Here is a 9645-nt window from a genome sequence, read left to right as displayed (position 1 = left end):
TACAGTTTGCATTTTAAATAAGACAAAATATAAAGAAGTATTATATTCTATTATATTATATTATATTATATTATATTAAATTATATTATATTATATTATATTATATTATATTATATTATATTATATTGCAATATTAAAGTGGTTCTTCTCTCTCTAACATCAAGAACATTGTTCGCAAACGTTGTTCTTGAGCTGAGAACTTACACCACTTCTGAAGTGGGAATGGAAAAAAATAAAGATGGCGCAACATGATGACTGATGTGACATATTTTTTTGTTCCAAGATTTCTCATTGCTTGGGTGAGCACAACCAGGAGTAATTAAGAATGTATACTTGACATTTGAGTGAATATCCACCAAACAGGTTGCCCAGAGATGGCATCTATTTCAACTCAGGTTCTGTTTCTCAATGTGCCTGTCCTTAACAGTTCTGTCTACAAGTTGATCCATTTTACACATACAAAATACAAGTTTAGTAAAAACGAAATGGAGAATTAGCTGTTCATTCTTACAGTTTACTAGTCACATACAACTATCTGTTAATATCTTTGACTGTGTTAATGCTCAAGACGTAGAATGCATATTTACATTCAACTATCTGTTGATATTTGTGACTGGGTGAACACTTGAATGGTCCAGTATTATTGGTAGGCTGGTCTTACTTTAAATTGTAATCTCACATCGCAGAGAAACTAGCTTGGATGCCATACTTGATTATACTTGTTAGTCTTTTGATAGAATAATTGTTAGATATTGATGATGATAATAATGGTATTGATGATGATTTTTATCACAACATAACAAAAGCAACAGCAACAAGAACAATAATAATAATAATAATAATAATAATATTGAAAATACCCACCACATCTAATTGACCTGACACAATTTTCATAAATTGATAATTTGAGCAGATAGATATATAGGCAAACAGACAGACTTACAGACAGACAGGCAGGTAGATATATTTACAAATAGAATGGCAGTCAGATAAATATACAGGCACATGTAGACAAACATATAGACAGATATACAGACACATATAGACAGACATGCACACACATATAGACAGACATACAGACACATATAGACAGAATGCAGACACATAGACAAACATAGACACATAGACAGACATACATACACATGTAGACAGACACATATAGACAGATATACAGCCATATATAGACAGACTTACAGACACATAGTCAAACATACAGACACATATAGACAAACATACAGATACATAGACATACAGACATATATACAAACATACAGACATATATAGACAGACATACCGACACATTTAGACAGACATACAGACACATATAGACAAACATACAGACACATATAGACAGACAGGTAGAGAGATAAATATATGTGTATTCTGTTTCTATTTAACAGCTTGTGTGTCGGCTCCTAACACCCTGCTGATAGTTTTGCCCATTGTATCTGGGATTATTGCAGTTGGATTAATACTGTTGATCATCTGGAAGGTGCTTACATCCTGGTATGACAAGATTGAGTACCGGCGATTCCAGCAAGAAGTTGATAATCCCAAATGGGGAATTGTGAGTACACATATCTGTACATGCCATTTGCTGTCTTTCATTTATACTTTATTTATACTTTTTTATTTCTTTTACTTTTTGATTTGCCTTTTCCTGTTCAATCTGTATTTGGGATATTCTATTTATTTTTAGTTTTTCTTCCTCTTCTTTTCCTTGTCGTCTTCCGCCTCCTCCTCCCTCCTCCTCCTTTCCAAAACTCATTTTTTTAATTAGTGGTTTACCAAAGATATCTTTTACAAATTCAGTAGCTAAATTTATGGAACACTTTTGAAAAGGAATAAAAGAAAAACCTAGTGATGACCTCCCTTAACTTTCCAAACTGAGGTTGAAATTAAATTGATTTCAGCGGAAATGAAATACAGTCAAAAGCAGATGAGTAGCACCTAATATTGGTTTCATATTGGATAATTGGGTATAAAATCATTGTTTCTTTATAGATTTACATTACAATTCAGGTTAGTGTGCCTTCTTATCCTAACCATAGGCACTTGGAAATAGGACTGGTACCTTGTATCCTTGAATTGAATTGGATGCCATTTCCAGTATGAACATATTGCACTCGGGTATCACAAATCAAAAGCATCCACAGCATCAATAGTAAAATTATGGTATTTAGTTCTCATACCAAAAATGGACATCCAAAAGCCAGTTTGAAACTTCCACCTGAATGCAGATATGAAAACATTGAAAATAAGGTGAGAAACCAACTCCGTTCAACTCATCCAACCATACTTTAAGACTATTCCAAGCAACAAGTGAGATGTGTATTTTATACAAGTACTGAAATTGAGAATGTCAGCCTTTTCTTTTTGTTTTTTTTAAGATTAAAGTCAATGTGACATGAAAGAAGTAAAATGGTTGCAGTACAATTACCGAAGTTGTGTATTATCATGGTTTTTGCACGATGGCATTATTTCTACATCACCTACCTGGATCATACTTTGAGAATTTTTTATGCTGTTTACTATGGAGACAAAAGGTCAAGAAAGGAAAATTATTTCCTCAAAATTTTCAGCTATCAGACTTTTACTTTCACCATTGTCTGTCAATCACGTACTTCTTCTATAATAAAGAAGGAGATTGATTTGGGTATGAAAAGGTCAAAAGGTCAGGTCACCATGCCTGAAAAGAACAAAAATAATTTTTTTTTGCATAATAACTTCTGTTCAAGACCAGGTACCATCGCCAGATCTTTTTGGATACTTGCAATTGAGGTACTGATTCAAGAGGCTGAAGGTCAAAGTACTTGTGATACAGAAAAAATGCGTTTTTCAAAATAACTTTTGTTCTAAAATTCCTTGTGGCAATGTTGTGCATGGCTTGCCTTTTCGGTAATAAAGAGACATACATTATGGGGTCTAATGGTGTGAGGTCATGGTCATGTAAGTCTAATGGTTTTGATATTTTGTGTTTTGCTCAAAACAGCAGACCTTGAGGAAAATCAAGGTCATAGAGACCCACAATAGTTAATAATCTCCTCATTTAATACTATATTACTGGTGCCTTAATAGGGGACTATTAAAGTATGGTGGGTGTATAATGTGCGATTCTGTGTACTCTTGTTCATTGCAGAGTTAGGTCATAGCGTCTTTTCGACATGCTGCAAATTTGGTATCCTTTTATTTTTATCATTTGTCTCTGTTGATGTTTCAGTCATCTGATGTTATAATCATGTGATCCCTATTTATATGTTGGTAGTGCAAAGTCATCATTTCTAAAATAGAAAAAGAACATCTCTCACTTTACCTGCCTCCTTTGCTTTGTTGTAAAAACAACAACAGGGAACCAGTGTGACTTTCCAAACAGAGATGAATGTGTGTTTTCAAGTCTTTGACGGAAAGGCTATAAACATTCTGATTGCCAATGTTAATCACATGAGAAATAGCAGTTTGTTGTGGTTTATTTAAATTTGAATTGGGATTTTTTAAATGTATGTACGTTTGTTTTATACAATGTAATGTGTCTACAACTAGCAGTACCATTGGTTTTGCTCTTACAGTTTAATAAGAGTGTTTCCAAGTAGCGGCATCACTGTTGTCTTTTTTCTTGCAGGGTAATAATCCATTGTATGAAGCTGCAAGCACCTCGTATGACAACCCTTTGCGAGGCAAATAATGGCCCACAAAGAGAATCAAAATATAATAAATCATTTTAGAAACCGGAATGCAAATGATAATGTATTGGTTCGGAGAATAATTCAAGAAATACTCATTCAAACAAAAGTAAAATGTATGCATTTTTGGAATGGAATTACTCACAATAAATATAAATCTTTTCTGATTCACCATATCCAGGAACTTTGTGCCATACTATTAGACAATGCAAGCACAATGTGCACACCACTGTTGCATTGAGTTTTCTGCAGTCAGCATGCCCATGTTTCATCTGTATGGACTATAGCTGTTCTTTTGGTAGCTGAACATTATAAAGTTTCTCAGAATTATTTTAGGCAATTATTTGAGCTTGACTAAAAATTGGGACTTCCAAAGACATTCAAGGTGAGCATGTAATTGGTATAAATATAACTGGAAATGTGAAAAACACACATGATGGGAAAGTTTGTTGTGCCTCAAGTAAGCGTATGTGGATTCAATAACAATTACAGACTGACAACACATCTGATCTTCCAAGACAATGCCACCCACTTGTAACCACGCTTTTTGGGGATCACCAAATATGCTGCTGAATTGATGTTACCATCAGCACACAGCAATGATGACCAGTCACATTCTCTTCATAGGTCAAGTTACTCTACAGACTGTCTGGAATAGCTTGAGCGCTACAATATTTGCCAGATTTTGTTTTCCATTAAAACGTTTTTTGTTAAGCATTATTTGAATTATGCTGATATATTTACTCTTAGATGTGAATTTTAATATCATATAAAAAGCTTATCTATCACACTAACTCAGATATTCTTAAACCTGCAATATAACAATAAATAATTATATCTTATTTTTATATGCATTAATGATGCCCTCTTTCAAGGTGCATGCAATACTGTTGTATTCCAAGCTAAATGTTCTAAAAGTAAGAAGATTTGTCTACAATTTACAATGCACTTGACACAGTTTATTCACCCTTGTTACATTTCCTTTGAAAAAAGCTGATGCAATCAAACAGATCGAAAAAGAGGAAAAAGGAATTCTGGTGTCGAAATTATTTCCAAATTTATTTCAGTAGCATCCCAAACTGGGCAATTTTACAAATAGTCAAATTATTGGTGAGACTTCTGACATTAAGGAAAGAAAAAATGCAAAAGTTTTAAAACTAAGAGGAAATGAAACAAGGTTAACCTGTTATTTAGAAGCAATAAAGTTATTTAGAAGTAAATCAAGTAGCTGACATATTGGCATCCTTTATTTTTTCACTGTAGTAGTGTAAACTTGCTCATGTTTAATAATTTACCATGTACATACGTTTTAACTATGGATCAATATTTGTTGAACTCTTTTTTTAATTTACCATATGTAGACTAATATACAAAATAAATATGTTGCGGAGGCTTAAAGCGAAGTTCGAATAAAGTAGAAACCAGAAAAACCGCGGTTCAGAGACCCGATACTATCGAAAATGGTTTATAGGTGATTACACGTCCTGTACATTTGATTTTAGTCTCAAAGGAAAACTTTCGATAGATGAATTTAAAATATTTGTAAGATTTATTGATATTTCTGCCAAACCAGCTTAATTTAAACCAGGGCAAATTTATGCCATATAGTATATACTAGAAAATATCAGGGACTGACTATTTTGAAGTGTGCATCATCTTAGAATATAGTGTGATATGTCTGTAAAAAAATATGCATTTTTTTCTAAACATAATTCTATTTTCACTTAAACAGATATGAATTATGCATCAGCTTAATTGCAGTTTGTATGATTGTACATGTAATTTGCTCAATTAACTGTACATTGCATCAGGTAAGTTGTATGTTTGCTGTGGTTATATTATATTTATGATTAAGCTGAAATATCTTGTGTTAACCTAAAATAGAATCTTATGCATAAATGCATAATTTTGACACATATACAATGCCAGATACTAAATTATGCATAATTTTGACACATATACAATGCCAGATACTAAATTATGCATAATTTTGACACATATACAATGCCAGATACTAAATTATGCATAATTTTGACACATATACAATGCCAGATACTAAATTATATCCTTGCTTGAAAGTTAAGTCCAACTGCCAATAACATTGATTGATGTACAAGCAGATCAAAATGTTATTTGTTACACTTATTGCTCCTAACAATATAAACATACCTAAATCTGCCAGTGAATTATTTGTTGTCAGATTAGGGTCTGTGAAGTTTGGAGTTGGACTCAACTTATAAACAAGTATGTAAGGTACTCTCTCATCGTGACATGTACTGTATCCTGGTGACATGTACTGTATCCACATTATACATTGATTCACGAATGACTGGAAAATAAATGTACATTGCATTTTATAAAAGAGTTACACTGTCAAAAAACTTTGGGACATACTTCTTGACACTTTTAGCTCCAGTCACATTTTCAGATCAGAAGAATGTGAAATAGACTAGTCTAGTCTAGTCTAGTCCAGTCTAGTGTAGTCTAGTCCAGTTTAGTGTAGTCTAGTCTAGTCTATATCGGTTGTAACTCCTTACATTACAGGATAGAACTTGAGTGCTCCTATCCAAAGAAATTTATAAAAATAACTGATTAAGTTCATTTTTTGCAAGTCTTGACCAGATAAATTTTGAAATCCTTCTGAGTTTCACGAACTCCATTTGAAATAAGCACAAATGTAAGATTCTATTTGTCAAAAGACAAGAGTACTGATTTTATTATATCAAATCATATAATAGTGTAGAATACTCACATTAAAATACATTTGGATGTCTGTCTTTTACATGAAGCTATAACATCATTTATGATGTTATGATGTGTTATCACCTGTTTTACATATATGACAATTTTGAATTTAGGTATATTGATGTCAACAACACATTATTCATGTTATATATATATATATATATATATATATATATATATATATATATATATATATATATATATATGAACGTGAATAATTTATACATTCTTTTGATTTTGATTTTGTTATTCACTGATACAAGTAATGTCCTTTGTTTAAATTACTTTTGTAATAAAATATCTAGACTTATGTGCTTTATATTCTAAATGTACAGTGTGTGTGATTTGGATTTTTAACGTAGCTTTAATGATTTTTCAGTCATATCGCTACGATGTCTGCAGTGTGGCAGTTTATTATGATGTCCATCAATAGGGAATCATGCTGCAGACATGAAGCATGATGTCCCACCCAGTCACATTATCCTGACACCAGGCATACCAGTCCTGACACTAACCTCTTAATACTGAGCGCCAATGCATGGTAGCTGTTAGTACCATTTTTATAAGTCTTTGGTATGACTCAGCTGGGGCTCCAACCTATGACCTCCCGCATCCGAGGCAAATGTTGTAGCCACTAGGCCACCGGAGCGATCTAAATGTACAGTGTAACTTTTATTATCGCTGTTGATCTTTATCATTAAGAAGCTTTGGATATTAATCTTCAGCCATAGACCATGGAACTCGTAAACTTGACTGGGAGTCTTACTCCAGACTTGGAAATCTAGCTCGAAATTATGAAAGCAGCCTTTTAATTGGTCAAAGTAATTTTAAGTAATGGATCTTTTAGTAATGGAATTTTTAGTAAAGGTTTATGATGCAGGAGCCTGACCTTGTATGGGTAAAACTCCTCAGCTTGGGTGCATGCTAAGCCTTGTTGATATAACTTAAAATATGGTAAACTTTGTACTACTGACATCGGATTTGGCGTTGATGCCCACACAGATAAAACCATATTTGCATTTTGGTCAGGTTGTTTGAATACTGCATAAATATTGTTATACCTGGAATAATAAACTTGGTGATGGGATGCAATATGCTGAGTACTATATCTTTGCCACAAGTGTTGGTCACTGTGACCTTAATTTCACGCTTCACTGACTTGGGTTATTAATCTTCTACCACAGACCATGGAACTCATAAACTTGACTGGGAGTCTTACTCCAGACTTGGAAATCTTAGCTCGAAATTATGAAAGCAGCCTTTTGATTGGTCAGAGTAATTTTAAGTAATGGAGTTGAGTAAAGGTTTATGACGCAGGAGCCTGACCTTGTATGGGTAAAACTCTTCAGCTTGGATGCATGCTAAGCCTTGTTGATATAACTCATCTGTTCAAAATAGGGTAAACTTTGTACTACTGACATCGCCTTTGGTGTTGATGCCCACACAGATAAAACCATATACATACACACACCTTCACTAAATGTTGATCACTCTTTCTTTCCCGGTCCTTGGCAACAATCAGGAATGGGTATCATAGCAACTAGAAACAGGAGAGATAGCCAAGGAGGTTATTAGTTCAACATTCTTGGCTAAGGTTTTACATTTCGGTCATGTTGTTTTAATACTGCATAAATATTGTTATATCTGGAATAATAAACTTGGTAATGGGATGCAACACGCTGAGTACTATATCTTTGCCACAAGTGTTGGTCACTGTGACCTAAATTTCATGCTTCATTGACTTGGGTTAAATTGTTTAGTCTAAGTTTTTCTCAAGATCTGCTCATCAAAGAATCATTAAATTAAACGATTGTTTACCACATTCTTACCACAAAAAAGGTCACTGTGACCTACATTTCACATTTTACTGATTTGGTTTACATTGTTGTGTTTAGGTCATGACCAGCCCGGTGTTATCACCAAGTATACCCAGTTATGCCAAGATTCATTAAATTTTGCGATGGAATTTATTTTGATTACTACTACATCCTCATTGCAAAAGTAAGTCACTCTGACCCATATTTCATGCTTCATTGTCTTTGGTTCAGTTGCAAGCACCATTCATGCCAGAATAATTAAAATAAGTAACTGTATGCATCCTTATTAGCACCACATCCTTGCAACAAAATGTCATTGCAACCTAATTTGAAAATTTCACTGACTAATGTAAAGATACACAATTAGTTCATGACCATATTGGTGTTTTGTGTCCTGTTTATAATACTATTATACCTGGAACCATGAAACATGGTGAAAGTATGCATCTTGATTAGTATTACACCTTCATCTGAAAAGGTCACTATGACCTATATTCCTATATTCACATTTCACCGACTTTGGTTCAATTTGATGTTCATGCTTTATTGATTAAGCTAGGCGATGGTATACATCTCACTTAATACTATACCAAGAATAAATATGGTGACTGTGATCTATATTTCTCGTTTTAATGGCTTAGGTGAAGTGTTTGTGATTAACTCATAGTTAGATAGGTTTTGGGTGCTGTGTACAGAATCAGGACACTTGGGGATATCTCTTGACGAGTACTACTCCCTCATTTCAATAATAGGTCAATGTGGACCGTATTTGATGCTTCACTGATTCAGGTTAAATTTTGTGTTTGATGTTAATTTTGTATGCACTGTTGATGCTAGTACTATGAATTCAACAATACTCTCTCTTGCTACCCACTGTATAACAACTAGACCCATTACTGACTTTTATTGGGGCCCCAAGTGGCCAAGTGGTCTAAAGCGCTCACCGTTCCGGATCACTGCCATCTCACCTCTGTCTGCGTGGGTTCGAGTCCAGGCTCGGCTTGCATGGGTATGTGGGAAAGCCTGTCAGTAGCTTCTCGTGGGTCGGTGGTTCTTCCCTGGGTTTTCCAGGGTTCTTCCTCCACCAGTTATACTGGCCACCATGTATAACCTATCTTGTGCTGAAAAATGGCGTTAAACCCTAGAACAACAACAACAACTGACTTTTATTAAGGTTTTGTCTGCATTTACCTCATGACCACAATATGCACACTAGCCTACATTGAGTCATGAATCTTAGTGTGGATGCAGCTTGATAAGATCTACATTCTTTGTCAAAAGAGGTCTATGTGACCTATTTTTCATGCTTCAGTGACCTTATTTAAATTTTTTGTTTTACGGGTGTCATTTATGTTCCAATTATGAAACTTTAACTTTGGAAACATTCATGTCAATACTTAGAA

The 9645-nt window shown here is 34.0% G+C and overlaps 1 long non-coding RNA gene across 1 annotated transcript; it reads left to right on the top strand.

The window, feature by feature from the left end:
* The first annotated feature begins 1119 nt into the window (after positions 1–1119).
* LOC149770138 (uncharacterized) lies at positions 1120–6744 on the top strand. The gene is made up of 2 exons (XR_016418939.1): positions 1120–1567; positions 3620–6744. It is a non-coding gene; the product is annotated as an uncharacterized LOC149770138 (long non-coding RNA).
* The last annotated feature ends 2901 nt before the right edge of the window (positions 6745–9645 follow it).

Source organism: Sinohyriopsis cumingii, unplaced genomic scaffold (assembly GCF_028554795.1).
Source record: "Sinohyriopsis cumingii isolate HCF-2022 unplaced genomic scaffold, ASM2855479v2 utg002632l, whole genome shotgun sequence".
NCBI lineage: Eukaryota > Metazoa > Mollusca > Bivalvia > Unionida > Unionidae > Sinohyriopsis > Sinohyriopsis cumingii.
Note: the sequence above shows the minus strand (reverse complement) of the source record. Positions and strands in the feature narration are given on the sequence as shown.